General features: G+C 45.3%; 1 long non-coding RNA gene across 1 annotated transcript; it reads left to right on the top strand.

Moving 5' to 3' along the window:
- The first annotated feature begins 11,071 nt into the window (after positions 1-11,071).
- On the top strand, positions 11,072-16,070 carry LOC135417982 (uncharacterized). The gene is made up of 3 exons (XR_010432290.1): positions 11,072-11,427; positions 13,271-14,996; positions 15,473-16,070. It is a non-coding gene; the product is annotated as an uncharacterized LOC135417982 (long non-coding RNA).
- Positions 16,071-17,911: the final 1,841 nt, after the last annotated feature.

The following is a 17,911-nucleotide window of genomic DNA, read 5'->3' as shown; positions in this document are numbered from 1 at the left end:
AGCCCAGGACCCTGGGAGAGGACCAGGGAGCTTGTCCTAGAGAGTCCCACCGGGCGCTGCTCAGGAGCAGGGCTGAGTACCAGCCCTGCACTGAGCCATAGATCCCACAACAGTGAGAAACCAGCAGCTGCTGCTGACCCTTTGTGAGGGGCCAGGACTCCAGGAAGGCTGTGGGGAGCGAACAAAGTCCTAGGAGAGCACGTGGAGGAGATGGCACCACAGCAGATGGACAGATGGGGTGGTATTTGCTGAATGCACAGCCAACTCGCCTCAGCCCCTGACAGACCTCTTCTCCCGGGCAGCCCCGGTGGGCAGCGCTCCGGCCACGGCTGCCACGGCCAGCAGCGGGGCTGTGGGTGCAGCACATCCCCCAGGAGGGCGAGGTGCCCCCGGGCTGTGGCCGGGGAGGCCGTGCCCGGCCGTGCCCCTCGCTCGGCGGCCGGGGGAGAACGGAGCCCTCCGCCCTGAGCCCGAGCCCCAGCCCCCGCCCCGGGCACGGGCACGGCCACAACCGGCTGACGGTGCACGGCCTGGATCGAGGGAACACCCGCAGTGGGCTGGGCTTCCCCGGGGGTTACTGCCGGTCACCCGGCCCGCACCGCGTGTGTACAACAGCCCACGGCGCCTGACCGAGCCCGGCCAATCCCGCCGCGCCGCCCGGCCCCGGCCCGGCCCCGCTCCATGCCCCAGCCCGCCTTTGGACTTTCTCAAAAAAGCGTCAGATGCTGGAGTCGTGGGAAATGCGAGCGCTTCAACTTGCGTTTAAAAATGAGCTCCGGTTTTAGCTTTAAAAAGACTGTTGTATAAAAGTATAAAAGAAACCCAGGACGCAAAAAAAAAAAAATAAATCGTAATTCAGTATGCGTGTAGACACACTTAGTCACATGGAAATATGTACACATAACATACATAAACAACACACGGGTATCAATCATAAGGGAGTATACTTGGGAGGGAGGGTTGAAAATACGATTTTCACCCATATAAATGTTAGCTGTGTTGTAATCTTGTCATTCTGTGACTCTATATAGAAAGTTGGCATTACATAAAAATAATCGAGTCCTTACTTGGAATTCTTAAATGAAAAAAGCAACTTGTAAAACTGTGTCTTTTATTATTTTTTTAAACTGCATGGAAAGATACAGCAATTTGCAGAACAAATAGTATTTCATAATAGAAACCATGGTGACGACAGCTCTTACACGCCACTTTGGCTTTGTAACAAATGCAGCTGCTTGTTTTACATTTTTTTTTTTTTTTTTTTAGTTTTCCTAAAATAGCTTTTTACGAAACTCTGGTCTTTATCACTCAAATAGAAGAAATGCCTATCCCTTTTGGAAATGCCTGTGACCTTCAGGCACTTTATATGCTGACTAAGTGAAGTTGTCATTTTGAAAAAATTATCCTAAATACTTCTTCTTTCATCTACAGAGATGTCTGACATTCTGTCACATTTGCACAGTTAAATAAAATTAAAGGTTTCTAAGCTAATCACACAATTCTGGTAACCCTGGCCATGTGATTTTTAACATGCAAAACAGGAGGAGACTTATGCAATCATAATATTGCTCTTCTTCCTTGTCTTTTTTAGATGCCTAATTAAATACTGGTGATTCAAATATCACACATTTTGCTACCATTTTATCATCTAGGATAGATTTGCCCTACCCTGGATCCCAAAGAAACTATGTTTTGATACATTGTTCTTGGGTGAGCACTGGTAAGTGCATCATCATAAAACCAAGATAATTAATTTTAAAGACCGTGACTGAGGCCAAGATGTTTTCTCACCTCAAAGAGGTGATGGAGCATCAGGCTGCCCTACACTCACCTGCCCACTATCCCCCTTCAGCCAAAAGTCTTATGAGATGATTTAGAATTCAGGTGTCTCTTTTCACAGGGCAAAGATGGTGGGGGCAGGTTTCAACTAACTTCAGCAATTTTAAACACGTATGAAATCCACTCTGGTTAAATAAGCATCCTCCAGTCAAGGGAGACAGGGAGGCGGTTCCCACAGTGACTCAAAGCAGTAATCTGAGATACCTGTTTTAGAAAAGGGTGAATCATCTGCTGGTGGTGCATTTGTAACTTCTATATACGGACACCTGGACTGGTTTCTGGATGCCTGTCTTCTAGATCATGAGTTTGGTGCAATGAGTTCCACACCTGGATTTTAATGAGGAGAGCCCTCAATTCTAAGCATGGGCTCTGAGTGCTCCCAGTGAGAAACATGTCATTTGGTGGCTTTGGTCTGAGAGTAAGCTTCCTACTTTGAAGCTCATCAAGGAGGTTCAAAATGCCCCAAAAACTACTGGAAATTTGAAACTGGAAATTTTTAGATGCACTTGACATATAAGAGCACTTTTATTTTTTCATAGTGGAGGTGATAAACTTCTGGAAATTGTTTCCATAGGATGTCATGGCAGCAGACAGCACCGACAGGTTCGCCAAGCGTTAAGGGACCTCACAGTAAACAAAGTCTATAACCAGACAGTAAAAGCAGAGATGTGCCCTCTAACACAAAAACACAAAAGATCTGTGGGCACAGGCCTGAGTGGAGCAGACCTCAAACAGCCTCAAACAGCTTGCAAGCTCTCTGTCAACAGCCTCTCGGGTTGCCACTGGTGGAAAATATGACATGTCAGGCAGGTACAGCAGGATGAGGAATAGTTGCCAGTAGTTACCCTGCTCTGAATTCTGCTCTTGTGATGGCCCCTGTTGCAGCATAGGACACAGAGGGCTGGAATCACAGCCCCAGGATCCTACCCAGGATGCTGCTTTGGAAGCAGCACTGCTACCCCTCCATGTCATTCCTTCCAGATCTTCCAGTTCTCTTCACCAGGCTTTGTTTTTAATACTCCAAGCCTCTGAGAAGGTCAGCCATCAAACTATCAAGATGTTTGACAGCACACAGTAAATATTGAATCATTAGGAATGAAGCTCATAACTGAGTATGCCATCTTGAGTAACAAGCCCATCTCAAACTCATAAATGAATATGTTCTTTGGACTAATGACCACATAACATACTGGGATTGATGCCGTGGGATACACTGCAGACACATGAGAGTTTTCAGGAAATATCAAAGCTCTTTAGAACAGTTAGTAACAATGCACTAGCATTATTTTAATATTTGTGTGGGATTTATTTTCTGCATTTATGAGATTTTTCTTTGTCTCTAGTCTCTCCAATTCCAGTTAAGCTGAGTCACATGCAGGCAGAGCGTAAGAGGTTGTAATAGAGGAGCATCAAAAATGGAAATATTTGTTTCACAACTAGCTTTCATTTGGACTCAGAAAAGTGAAAAATTAAAGGAAAAACTTTACAAACTTTTTGGATTTGTCTGAAAACAGACAAAAAGCTGTGATCTCTCAGCTTTCTTGTGTGGCTGATTATTCATGGGGCAGTTCTCCTTTTCAGCCTTAACAGTGTTTGCTTTCCTTTGTCTTTGATTGACTCCTTCCCTTCCACATAATATATCCCTTCCACATGATCACTACCTTTGCACACAAACACAGCTGAGAAGTCTTCTCTAAGCAACACATAGAAGCATTTCATTTTGAAAATGCCCAAACCAGAACATTTTAAAACAGCCAGAACATTTTTTTTCTCTTCTAAGATGATATTTCTGGTTTCAGGCAATGTTTCAATTATGATGACCACATTTTCTGCTGGCAAGTGGCCCCCTCAGTGGAATTTAGCCAGTCACAAGGATGATGCAATTTTATACCCGTTGAGCTGGGCCAGCCTGGAGTCCAAATCACTACTAATGAATTTCTTTGGTTCTGCTGTTGGCTTCTTATGTGATGCTGTGTAGGCTTCTTAATCCTCCATGAATCTGGCCAAATGCTGCTTTCCTCCTTCACAGGTTTTCTGCTGTACTCTATGGATAGAAGACTTCATGTTCCACATCTAGCACAGGGAAGCCAGAGCATGGTTAGGGATGTTATAACACAAACAGCACAACATCTTAGAAATTTTCCATCTTACTGCTTTATTTAGACTTCAGCCATTCCTGTTTCTGTGAAGTTCACAAGGCAGGTCTTCAGCCATCCCTCAATCTTTGAGGAAAACCAGACCATAGTATCCCATCCTTTGCTACTGCAGAAACCCTTGCCATAACCAAACTCCCGTACAATGAGAGACACTGAAGCACTGAAACTAAAGCAGCCTCTTCCAGGAGGTGCATGCACAGGTTTGTCTCTCAAGAGATTCAAATTAGTTCAGATTGCAGATTTAAATATGTAATGCTTTTCAATGATTGATGAGTTGAGGTGCAGCTCTCCTAGCTTGTTCTATGCCTGCATCTTTATCTGGATGTCTTGAGCTAACAGAACAGCACAGACTGATAATAAATGCTTCTGCTATTGGAACTGGACGCATTTCATTTCTTAACAGCATGTTTACTGTCATCTTCTTCTACGTGAGCAGGTACAGGACATACTGCAAGGATCACTAATTGCTCAACATATTTTGTCAGTAACCAGTTCAGCTGAATTTTCCCTGCCCTGATGAGTTACTTTCATTCAGCCACAGTATGTGTCGTGCTGTGACACATTTCCATTCAGCTGGAGAAACCCTTCTTCATCTCCTGCCCAGCCCTGCTCTGCCACCCAGCAGCACAGTCACTGAGCTGGGGCACAGGCAAACTCTGAGCTCAGCCTCTGCCCTTTAGTTGCACCATTAAGATACACCTCCCTCCCATATGGCCAGCACATACAGACACTTCCAACCCAAATGTTTGCCTGGGCAGAGTGTGTAGTGTAAGTGCCAATAGCCTCTGACCTTCTCTTGTCCCCAAGATAGGGCAGAGAGCTTTCTTGACCTCACGGCATCAGCTCTAGCACAAAGGGTAGTACCACACATGCTTATAAATGTGCTTGCTGTTTACTGCCAATGTTTAAATGCATAGGACTGCTCAAGGTGTATCAAATATTAATTATTTATAAGGTCAGGCATAGCATCTTTAACACAAACCCCACTTCAGAGCACATTAGCCTATTAAATGCACTAACTTCACTTCTGTAAAAAGCTACTGGGGAGAAAGAATGCATTCCTGGTCATAAGAGGTCCACAGTGCAGCAGTAAAAGAGAAAGTGAATTAGTGTAAAGATACTAACTCCAACCCTCAGTGAAAAGTACTGAGACACTCTAGATTAGCTAGCATAGATAAAGCACCTACCAGTAAAAGTTCAGATTTATAACTACTGAAAATGTGCCTCCTTCCTCATGTATTTGCAAATAGTTTTTCCATGGCTGAGAGGACAGGGTTAGGCAGCTCTTCCTGTTGGGGCAGATAGGGACACTGATTCAGGAGCATTCTTACTGTAAGACAGTGATTATGAGAGTGCCATCGCCAAGAAACAGGCAGCAGAAGCTGAGAAATAACCTGGCTGCTGAGGAGCTGCTCAACTGAGGCAGCGGGGAAATGGGGTGGGAGCTAATTCCAGTTAAGGGCATGACAGATAACAAATGGTTTATTTGCCGGGGCTAGCAGGGTGTCTATCACACTGGCAAATAAATAGAAAAGAAGAGAAAAGGCACTTGGCACTGCAAACCCCCAGTAAAGTCAATGCAGAGGATGGTCTATTGGTAAGGGCTGCACGTGCCTCTGAATTCCCAAATGACAGCTCTGTACTAAGCTGGATAAAAAACTTGGCTTTGTGAAACAACCTGTAGCACTTCACTTAGCACTTAAATCCACAGCTAGTGACTCTTCTTCACTGACATGTCAGCATGGCCTTTTCACATTTTCCTGCTGATTTATACTTTTTATCATATGAACCACAAACTACTGCCTGGTTTAGATTTATAATTCCATGTAGGACTTCTGAATGCTGTTGAAACCTAACAGAAAATACCAGCGTGCAATGTCTGACCTACACACCTGCTGAGCTCGCCTCCACAGGTAATATCTACACAGTTAGTTGTCAAGCACAGCAACACAATCCTCTCAGTTTTCTCCACCATGTTATGCAGTGAATGAAGTTATTCATTCAGAGTGTTTCTCCATTTTGGTTCATCCTAAAAAGCTGACTCCTCCTGTTTCCTTGGTTACACTAATCAGATCCCCCCTGTGCATCCTGGTTCCCCAGCTACTGACTGTAATGTGGATCAGAGCATCAGGCTGCTGGCAGATCAGACCAACAGGGTCCTCTCTGTCTGCTGCAGCTACACTGAAAGTCAGCACTCCTAGTAGGATGGGGAACAAGATCAGAGTAATCCTGCAGTAGGGAAGGGTCTATATAATGGTGATCAGGAGCCCACAGACTTCTCTATTACTGTGTCCCTTTGCTCAGCCCTCATTCCCAGCTACTTTTGCTGCTCAGGACAGGAGCTTCTTCAGGGGGCCAGACTCGATGAAGGGGAAAAGGCAAGGCTGGATTTAGGAAGAGTTTCAGAACACTTACCCCTTTCTCCCACTGTGGACACCTAAGATGATAAACACTCCTTTCTCCAGGCTTGCTGGCTGGCATTACATTCAGGCTTGCCATCTACACATCAACTACAGCCCAGACTTCTTTGGAGACCCTTGCTGTGCAGACAGAAATGGTGTTTCCTCTTTCAGCAGCTGGAGACCAAGACTCATCTGGGCAAGACCAGGGAAAGCCAACCAAGAGCACTAGCAAAGCCACCAGTCTGAGCCAGTGCTGCTCAGAAAGGAACCAGACTGAGACCTGCTGAAGGAGCAGACTCTTTCATTAACCACATGTATAGGAAAGCCCCAAGCAAACCCATTCACGAGTAACCAGCACCATATGACATATGGCTAAGATCCCAGAGAGCTCTCTCCTGGTTTGAAAGCTTGGGGCATCCCGCTCTGCTAAGTTTCCATATAGGGCAGAGATGTAAATTGCTGTCTGCTGGGTGCCACGAAGTTACACTGCTCCTCTTTACCCTTCTAGTGTCTACAAGGAACTCTGTTCTTTACCAGCGCTCGGGCTGGGCATTGCAACACAGCAGTCAGAGGAGGTCATTGCTTGAGGTATGAGAGCTGGGGAAAAACCTCTGTATGTCCAGATTCAATTCCATGTAGTAGTTTACCTGAATTTGTTATATGTTTATATATCTCTAAAGGGTGAAGAGGTCCAAGGAACAGCAAAGGAAGGCGGGGGACCCCAAATAGTCTGCAAAACACAAAGGGCTGTGGCAGGGAGCCTTTCTTTGTTGCATACAGGCTGTTAAAACAGTTCGAGTAGATAAATGTCAACTCCTGTAGAGATGACAGTATCAATGTGCCCAAGTACTGATATCCCTCCAGGTTATTCCCCATGAATTCAAGTCCACCTCATGCCACAATATCGTGTTCTGCAGAGGACATACACTTTCCACTACCCCAGTAAAGTAGCATTTCCTGGTATCATAAAAGACACCTTTGAGCAAGTTTGTGTTTAAGTTCTATATGTTTCTGTAGATTCAGATGGAGAAATAGTAACCAGAAAACATCACAGGCCAAAGTCAAGATAGATATATGCTAAGATATTATGTGAAAGTTTCCCAGGGCCTGACAGTCTTTGGAAACAAGTAATTCTGACGAATTTGCAAGAAATTATCAATTTAGACCACCAGGGTTTAATGGTGTACAAGGCTGTCAGCACAGATTAGCATCTGCAACTGGTTGTATAACTTGGATCACACCCAGGAGGGCAGTGGCTGCTCTATGCAGATTAAGAATACGGAGTTATGTATACAGGTGGTGAAACAAAGTGCCTTCTGAAGGAATTTCTAGAGACCTACCTAGAAAGCAGTGGTGCATCAGGATGACCTTCTGCTTCCAAGTGTGCACATTGGGGTTGGCCTTCTAACGGCTGCTCCAGCTAGTGAGCAAACGTGAATGACTGGTGTGTTATGTGAATAATTACCTGGTTTTACTAATAACACCTTGATTCTATTAACAACAGCAGCTAATGAATAAAAGATATTTTAAGAAATAGCAGTTGTAAACTGTGTTTTCCCTGAACAGTATTCTGCAAAAAGGAAAAAGGAATTTATTTCACTTGTTTGGGAAAAACATGCTAAAGACAGCACATTACTTATACTTCTTCATGGTGGCACCTGCAGACCCAGCTAGGACAGCCATGAAACGGTTTGTGGAAAGCCCCTCCTTCTGAAACGTGCTATAGGAAATTCAGTCAAATTCAGCTCTGGGGAGGTACTTGACAGGAACTATGTGCATGTTTTTAAGGGCAAGATCTGTTCAAAGGGAGAAGGTCCTATGTAAGAGCCAGCTAAGTGCTTTCTGCTCCACCACCTACACATTGTCTCCTGTGCATGCTTCAGTGGATGGCTGGAGTCCATGAACTGGCAGACCCAACTCTGCCACTTGGTCACTTTACAGACATGGGGCATTTCTCAAGTCTGCTGTTTTATTGAAGCATCACCATAGGCAATGCCTTTTGGCTGTCACAGATGTACAGAGATGCAAACTCAGCACTTCTAACGCAGAAAAGTAGCAAGTGTTGCAAATAAGTGAGACCCACGACATTTTATCTTGTAAACCCCCCCCTTAATCTGCCTCCAGGTAACCTGCATTTCCATCTCTCCAGGGCTGTCAGGTTTGTACCTCCTATTAAGGAACAGCCAGATTTCTCCATCTATAAAAAGAATGTGAGGTTGTTTTAGTAACTATTGCAACAAAACTAGCTTTATTGAGTCAGACCAAAAGTATCCTCTGACTAACCACAGCCAGCAACAGTTGCTTTGAGCCCTATAGAACAACAGTCAGATTATATCTGGACCTCTATTTTTAATACAACCAACAACCTCACTCTTCCATGGAAGTGCTGAAAGGTTTGAGCAGATCATACGATCTTGCAGCTCCTACCCTGGAGAGAGTTTATAACCCAAGATGCAAAACCCCCATATACAGATGCAGGCACAGAGCTGCCTTGCAAGAGGCAGCCCAGAGCATTTGCAGCAAAGCTGAGAATCAAATGCAATCTCTTGCCATTAGGTTGTATTTTCAAAACTATCTGTCCTAAACATGACAGGAATGATTAAACTAAAGAAACAAAGGTTTTTGACAGACGAAATATCCTTCCAGATTTTCCAGTGTTGTTTCAGCTTGATCACTGAAATTCCTCATGCACACCTGACTTTTGTGTGTGCATGAGCACGGCACTTACACATGCCCAGATGAAACACTATTCAGCCAAAACTTTCTGCTTGATGAGTATATTCCTATTGTCTCCACTATCTCCTTCAATACTAGCACACTGATACCAGCAACATCATATTTAAGATAAGGAGCAGAGCTTTTCCAGTGTTTCTCCTCCTCCAATCCCCCCCCCCCCCCCCCAATTGTCCTCACTGATGAGGTCCTGGCTTTGAGAGCTTTCTGGGTGCAGGCAGCCAGAGCCGGCACTCCCGGCAAGCTGCGGTCAGCAAACATTTGCAATCAGCAGCTGACTTCCTGCTGTCACCTGCCTGCACAGGCAGACAATGAAACGCTTTGCTTTTGTGCCCAGCGCCACACTTTGAGGGCAAAAGAAGGTCCCTCAAGCTGTGGGACCTTCTGAGCCCCCACATTGCCTACTGCTGTTGGATTTGATTAGTGCTCAAGTAAAAGAAGCCAAATTGTGTGATCGAGGAATGGGGGAAAGTGAGCTGGCTCAGCTATGCTTTAATGATATTAGTAATGAATTTTTACTCAATGTTCTCAAAGCTTGCTTTCCTTTTTTCCTCTTTTCTCTTTCATCTGCGTGAAACATGGATGATATCAGTCCTGCTGAGATAGTCCTGAAAACTTTGCTTAGCTTTGATACTTCCACCTCTACCTCAGACTTCAAGGAAAGCCTGTGGAGTGTCAGCACCTGTTGAGCTAAAGGAACTCCTTTGCAATCCTCTGAACCAGTGTCAAAGCACTGTCAAATCCCCACACTTCAAGAAGAAACCTTCCTACTTCAGAAAGCAACATGCCTTTACTTCTGTGCACCAGCAAGTAGGGTGGCTGATTGCATGGCTCCAGTGCCCTCTAAAGCTTTCAAACTGCTGCTACCAGCAACCCAAACAGATGCCACCTCTTGTGGCATTTAAAAAGCCTTAGGGTATCAAGTGAGAGTTCTCCAAGTCTGTATTGTCAGACATGCCAGAGAGGAGTCAGCAAGAACCTTAAGATTAAATCCCATCACTTTAGGACTTGAATGACTTACAGTGCAGATGGAGTGGGCGAGGGAATGTGTATGAGGTAATTTATACACCTACTCAAGTTAAATTCCAGTGGCATCCATTCCCTCCCCTCAGAGAAGTGTCTCTGGTCTGGCTCTGTATGCAACAACGTGAGCATATCAACTTCTCCATCAACGAGGTAGAAATTTACAATTCCCCTTTCCCTCAGTTAGACTCACGAAGATTAAAAAATGTGCTTTTTTTAACCTTATGTAGAAAACGAACTGTACAGATGTTTGGATGCTTATTCCCACTTTGCCACTAATCAGCTGAGCAATCTCAGTCATGTCTTCTTCTTTCTTCACAAGAGGGACTAATCCCCATCACACTGAGTCTTATGCAACAAACCCCTGCTGCAGCCTGTGATACTGCTGCACCCATTAAAGGAAAAATTGGACCTATCTCAGATGGCCAGAGGCTTGGCAAAGCAGTTGGTTTTGAACCATCCCACAGCCTATTTGATTCTAGATTCTTCCTTAAGATCTTTTTGCAGATGAAGAAAAAAGTAAATTTCAGACCAAAAAAGCCTTTAAAAATTTCACAACATGTAATAAAAGGGTTTGCAATTGGTTTATTTGCTTAGTGATGAAACAACAGAGGATATAGCCACTGGAAGCCTTTCAGCTAGGATCTGCTTTTTGATATCAGAGGAGATATGATAGCTGTTCAGATCTAGTGGGAGTCCCTATGGACACTGTTTGAAGATCAAACATCTGTAATTTTCCCTCAGACAGGACATCCTGTCAACCACTGCAGGGACATGGTCACACTAAAAAAAAGTGCCAGATTTTCTGTTTGTCTGCAAGCACCAGAGAGTTTCTGAATCTTTGGCTGACCACAGAAACCCGAGAACAGTAAACTTTAGATAAGACTGATGCCAGGCAAAGGTCTGGTCGATGCACAACCCATACTCACTGACATGTGAGGAGCAAGGGGTTACTTAAGTGAAATGTCCTGACCAGGCACTGCCAGCACACAAACACCCCCTAAGGCTGACATCACCCAACCAAGATAGCAGCTCAGGGACAGACCTCATCAAAGGATGGCCTCGGTCTCCAGCACCTCAGATGACACTTCCAAGACTCTGACCCTCCACTCCATTATCTGTGAGGTCATCAGCTGAGAAATATTCCTGACTTGGCCAAAGGGATCCCACAGCAGACCTGCTCTGGCATTGGGAAGAGCCTTCAAATCAACTATTAAGATGTTCAGAGACCTGAAAAACAAAGCTTTCCTATGCCTCTAGAAGAGGGTACAAAGGTTCTTAAAGTAGCAACCATGTCCCTAGAACTAATTCATAAAATTCTAGACCTTGATGATATCCCAGCAATGAGCAGAAAAATATCACATGGGAGGTCAGGCTGCCATGTCATCATCAGAAGAGAGACTTTCACAAGCCTTCATTACATGTAAGGCCATGGACAAGGGTACTGCTTTCCTCAACAGCAGGGGACTCTAAAGTGTCAGAAACACAGGCTCTGGAGCCTCAGGGTTGCTTCAGGTTCCCAGTATCAGAGCCAAAATCTTCCCTTTACTACCCAGAACATACCTAATTACAGGAAAGGGACAGACACAATAGAGAAGTAAAAAAGATAAGTCTCTATTCAACGAAGTATGCTTTCCTCCCCAAGAGCAGACCATGCACTACTTTGCTCCCCATCCTCTACACAGTACCAGTTATAATAAGCGGTTTCCCTCTGCTTCCCCTTTTCTCTAGCAGCTGCTTTACCAGCCTTAAACAATGGCTTAAACCACAAGCAGAATTTCTGAGGCTGAATCTCTAAACCTGCACTACAGTTTTGCTGCAGCCCATCATTTCCCTAGCACACATCATCAACACCCTACATACTCACATCCCCCAAATAACCTTCCAGAAGTTCTTGTCCCAGCGGGCTCCTTTTATAGGAAAGTCCCGCTGCTCAGCTGCCCTCTACTCCCCACAAATCTCCCCACCTGGAAGGGGGAGCAGGTACAACTTTCCTCAACAGAGAAGTTATGACCTTGTGCTAATTTCACTACAAAATCTCCAAAATGCATAGGCTGAGACCCTAACTATGCCTGAAAGAAATTTATTCATACATTTGACTGAGCATAAGAGAATGATCTGCCATCTTAGCCTTGCAGAGAGGTCACTCAGACCAAGGTTTATACATACAGGTGATTTTGGAAATCCTGCCAAAGATACTGTGAAGAACACGCTTTTCAGAGATCAGGGGCTCTGGGTTTTTTTTCCTGGAAATCAGAGATTTAATGACCAGGGTTTTTTTCCTTAGATTATTTTGAGTTCTGCCCTTGGAAACTTGCTAGTAATTGCTAGTTCTTTGGGAATTCTAGCTTTTATTCTGTCAAGATAACCCAGCAAAGTGGGAGGGAGAGCAGCTCCAAATTAGCATTTAGCTGATGGTACAAACAACATATTTGAGGTCACCTTCTCCCTGTTATTATAGGGCTTAGCACATTTTGAATGTGTGTGCTTTTACTCAGCTCAGATGAAGACTCAACAGTATCTGCTGGTGGTCCAAACCAAAAGAGTCACTCAGTTTTCAATGAGAGGTACCACGTCTAAGACACGCTGGGGCTGAGGTCACAAGAGGACATGGCAGTGGACACTGCCATGTGTCCTTATTTGTTGGGTCATCGAGGGTAGAAATGTCAGAAGATTGAGTGATTTTACTGGAGGACCTACAGTCTTCCTTGTGACACATAGATCACTTGCTCCTTTGGTGTTTGGGTGGGCATGATAGGATACTGCTGAATTCTCCTCTACTACATCATTAATGTAGTTGATTTGGGAGAGAAGGTGGAGACACCCCCAGTTGTGTGGGAATACTGACAGAGTCCTGATATCCATATCCTTCCTCTGAGAGGAGACTTTGCTACTGGGGTCAACTTAGCAAACAAGATGTCTTTTGATTAGTTAGTTGTTTTCTGGCAGTAGGGCCAGAAACGATTGCAAACTGCTCTGCCTTTGGCCAGACATTTGGTAGATTGCCACATTATATGTTTATTAAAGGAATGAAGAAATCTGAACTGGATAAAAATAGCAAGGCTTGGATTAGAAAGTGGCTGGCAAATGACTAACAGAGGTTCACTGTTGCTCCAGGATGCCTAGCGTTGCCAGAAAGATCCTGCACAGTGTGGATGTGGGTCTGCCAAGCTGGGGCAGAGGAGACATAAGACACAAATCTGGCCTGAAGAAGCACAGTGAAAAACATCACCAGGTCAGACTGACAGATGTCTTGGTGAAGAGAGGTAGTATGCCAATGAAATAGGCTCTCTTTGGTAGAGGCTGCACACAGATCTGCTCCTTGCAGCCCAGCAAACCTGGAAGATGTACGCTTGGAGGTGAGGTGCACAGTGGTGTCTGCTCTTCTGCCGCACAAGATGGGAAGTTCACTCTCTTAGTGGCAGTTGAGCAGTATTAGTGGTCCTCACATTACTCCTGGTCAAAACCTCCGGTTTAAAATGTCCTTTTTGAGAATTTTTAGTCAAAAGGGAGTTTTCCTTAAGAACTGATGCCTTCTACCTCCTGTGGTGTTTCCAGTGGGTGGTTAAAAATGGAAAAGGGACTGGATAGCTGGAGGGTCCAGTCTCCTCAAGTCTTTGGTTTTTGCTCCCTCTTGGGATGGGTCAAGAGTCTCCCCCTGTAATGGAGGTAATCAGTTGATTCTCTGGTGCCAGTGTGGTATTAGTCGAGCTCTTTAAAGAGTTGCCACCTGCAGAGCAACACTACAGTTGCTAAAAAATTGCCCTTTGGGATCCAAGACCTGGAATTGACTTCTTTTTCCTACACAGAAGAAAGCTTCTAGCAGGTTGTGGAGATGGCACACACATTGTGTCTAAGGTGCAGTGCTGCCACTTGGAGGACAGTCACCTCCATGCAGAACCCAGATAATCTTCAGTCATTCCAAACATACAGAATGGTTTTATTTTCCTCTGTCACTTCTTGTCACAGGTCTGTTCTGGAGTCAGTATGGCCAAAGGATTGTTCGGGTAAACTATTTCATATATAGACTTTGATGCTTCTATTAAGATAATGGGTGAAGGCTGCCATCAAGATCAAGGGCTGCATTGTTCTGCATGCTGTACAGTATGTATACTAAATTCTGTATCTGCACGCTAGGATACACCCACTGTCTCGAAAATCTTACAGTCTAAGTAGACACTTGAATGGGGAAGGAGACAGAGGCATGTGAAAGAGGAATAATTTATCCATGATCAAAGACTAAGCTGGAATTACAAGAGCCGGTGTCCTGGGTGGGATCTGTTATCTCCTTTGAGCATAACCACCTACCAATCACCGACACAGTCTGTAAATGCTCATAATAAAAAGCATCCCAGAAACAAGCCACGCGTAATTTCTGAGGACATTCTGTTCTTTCTCTGGTTACAATCCATGGGCGGGTAAGGGCTGTTCCAGCAGCTGCATGCAAGGCTTCAGACGTAGCAACAGCAAGTGGACCGTGGCTGTAAGAATGACTCCTGTCATATGCAATCATCTACCAGCACACCCTGTGGTGCTAATGAAAAAATCCTTTCACAAAGTGCACTGTGTGCATTATTAGATGAAGTAAGAGCTGAGCCAGCGTCGCCATCCCTCAGTCGGACGGGGAACTGCAGGGGCAATGGGTCGGAGGTTGGTGCCTGCAGTACCACAGTGCATTACAGATTCCTCTTTGGTCACCTTGATGGCCTGAGGTCTGACTCATGTTGCCATACTTCTGACAAATGTGAAGAGGAAGAGTTGGACTCTGTCTCCAAACAGGTACTGTGATGTAATCAGACAACACAAAGTCTGGGAGTTAGCACATCTTTCACAGTGGCAACAGGTAAGGATAAAGCTGTCTAAAGTACATCATTCCAGAAAATACCACCCAATGATGGATAAATATGAACATTAGTTTCTTCTAATGTGGTGGTGGTTGGGGTTTTTGCCCCCTTCTCTCTGGTGTGGCAACACTTGCTTTGTCCTCTAAACACAGGGCTCATTCCTACTTTGCACGTGTTAACGTAAAAACAGTGCAAACTTTGCTGCTGATTTTCATTCTGACACCAGATACAGGTCCCCATATAAACACCAATGTTTGGGAAGAGCTGACTTTATACAGGATCCTCTTTTGCTCCTGAGGTGGTGCCATCCCAGTGTATGAGGTCTCAGCACCCAGCAACCTCTGGCCAGAAACCACGATGTTCTTGCACTTTCTACTGTAGGGTACCCCTCTTCTCAGTTGTGATATATTGTATGGGTACCCTCAGCTCCCTCTTCCTCTCCCTAATAGCAGGCTGTTCTCTGGTCTGTTTTCAGCTCAGATGTACCACGTGAGATAACATTTTGCTGCTTGGATCTGGGCAAGTCACTATCTCTGCCTTGCCTCAGTTACCAGTCTCTAGTCAACAGCTGACACATCGTAAGTGTACTGAGAGTTTGCAGTAGACCATGTCCTGGGATGCTGCAGTGATGGAGGTGAGATAAGGAAGACTTTGTAAAACATTCATACAAAGCAAACTTGACTGCTGTCAGCTATGGCAAATGAATGTAACTGGCCAGAACCAAGTTTGTCACCATGCATTGACTCCCCTCAGCAGCACCTGACCAGCATGAAGCCATCTTTCCTACCTGTGAATCAGTGGTGGCACTCAGAAAAGGTTTATTATTTCTAGCCACAATTCTCTTTCCTTCACCCTCTGGATCTGATTTTTAGGACTCAGGGAAAATCTTGCTTGGTACACAGGTCATGCTCTTAGCCTGTAACCAAAATATCTGGTCCATTTAGACTGGAAAAGAAACATCTCCTTCAGAGAGTGTTGCGCTTCAATAAAGAACCTCTTTGTGGTGGACCTCATCAGTGATGAAACCTTGTCCTGACTGGCAGAATGAAAGCCAAGGGGCTTGTCCCCAGCAGGCCAACAAAAGTGATGCTTTATTATTTATGCTGGTTTCTTGGGACACTTATAAAAGAGGTCAGGGTTGGCCAACAACTGTGTGCCTGCAATATTTTTCCAACAGCCAGCAATAAAAGTGCTTCACCCTTAAGATTTTGACAGAAAGCTGGGTAGTGGCCCTGACAACAATGGCATTTACATGATAGATTTTGTGATGCCAGTTTATCCTGACTATCTTGGAGCTTTCTTCATCTTGGCCATCATTCAGCCTCCAAGCTCATCATTACCACCATTTATTGGGACTATCTGACTATTCTGGCAAAAGAGATGGTCCCAGTCAGTGCACATGACACTGGGGAATGCTGGAGCTGGAGCCAGATCCTGCACCCTGGGTTTTATTGGGAAATTATTCAGCTTTCCTTACAGTTCGCTGGGGGCCACCACGCCCCATGGGCTGATCTGATGCTCACCACTAAAATGCAGCCACTCCCGAAGTGAAGAGTAGCAACAAGTATTACACTGAAGGCCAAGAGAAGTTCTTGGCCAAGGACAGAGCAAAAAAGATCCCATATTTTAATGTACAAACACTGAACATCTGAGTTCTCTCAGGCAAGCAGCCAGGACCCACACTCAGCAAGTCTTGGTCAACACAGAGAGGTTCTACGTGCCTGCTCGGCCTCGCTACCTCCTGTAATTTCTGGCAAGCCTTTTGACAATTGGGTGTTCATTGGAAAGCCCAGTTGTTCAGAGCCCAAGACTGTCAGCTTGCCTTTTATGAGCGAGAACAGCATGTTCCCAGCCCTGCCATTTCCAGAGGAAACAAGCCCCAAGAGTACCTTAAAGGCTTGGACACAAATAGCTCGCGCTGTGTATTATTTTCAAGCCAGTCTAATGATTTTGCAGATCTGACTCATTGCAGGTAAATGCAGAAAGTTAGTCATGATAGTCATCTGTAGGCAAAGAGGAAGGACCTCACTGGACTCATCCCAGAGCAGTTTTTATTGCTGTTGTAGGGCAAAGAGCGGAGACAGATTTGTGCATCCCAGACCTTGGCGTTTGTCTGAGGACCTGTGAAAAAGTGTGGATACAGACTGTTCATACTGCTGATGGCTTTACATCCATCTTCCTGCTGAGAGTTAATGAGCATCTGATCCTTCCTGAGCTAAGGCCAGATAATGGTAGAAGACTCATCAGCTGCCATGGTGCTGGTCTGTGGGAAGTGTGCACACCAGTGGTGACTGCCCTGTGGCACTCTGCAGCAGAAAACTCACACCAGGGTGCTGCTGTCCTCCACCCATGGGCACAGCCACTAGCAGCTCCACACCACTACTGTGAACACAGCCAGTCAGAATAATTTTTGGACTTTACGCATGCTGAGGCCTCGAGATACTTGGTCTTGATAAGCAGAGAGGAGGAAAGGAGAACTTTTAAGCTTGGATCCCCTACAGATCCTGTTGTCTGCACTGGACATGTTCATGTCCAGCACAGAAGTATTTCCCTGAACCTCTGCGATCCAAGGATGCTCTTCTGCAGCAGCACTGAGCCTCAGCCCGGCTGCAGGCCAAGCTGGGAGCACCATCTGCTGGCTTTGACGCGGCGGGCTGGCTCGTCACAGGGACAATCACAGGGTAATTCAGGGCTCCGGGTGCCGCGGCACGGTCATTAGACTGCATAGCAAATTAGAGATGGAAAAGATCACAGGGTTGCGTAAATCCCTCGGTTAAACCTCCTCCTGTCAGCCTCACAAAAGAGTCTCCAAACCAGTTAGTCTCTCTGCGCTAGAGCTGGGCAAACTGACCTGGGTGAAGGAGATCCAGTTGTAAATCGGCTGGAGCTCTTTATGGCTTCTTCAGAGCTTGTG

The sequence above is a fragment of the Pseudopipra pipra genome, chromosome 8 (assembly GCF_036250125.1).
Source record: "Pseudopipra pipra isolate bDixPip1 chromosome 8, bDixPip1.hap1, whole genome shotgun sequence".
In the NCBI taxonomy this organism is placed as follows: Eukaryota; Metazoa; Chordata; class Aves; order Passeriformes; family Pipridae; genus Pseudopipra; species Pseudopipra pipra.
The sequence above is the reverse complement of the archived record's forward strand: the minus strand, read 5'-3'. Positions and strand labels throughout refer to the sequence as shown.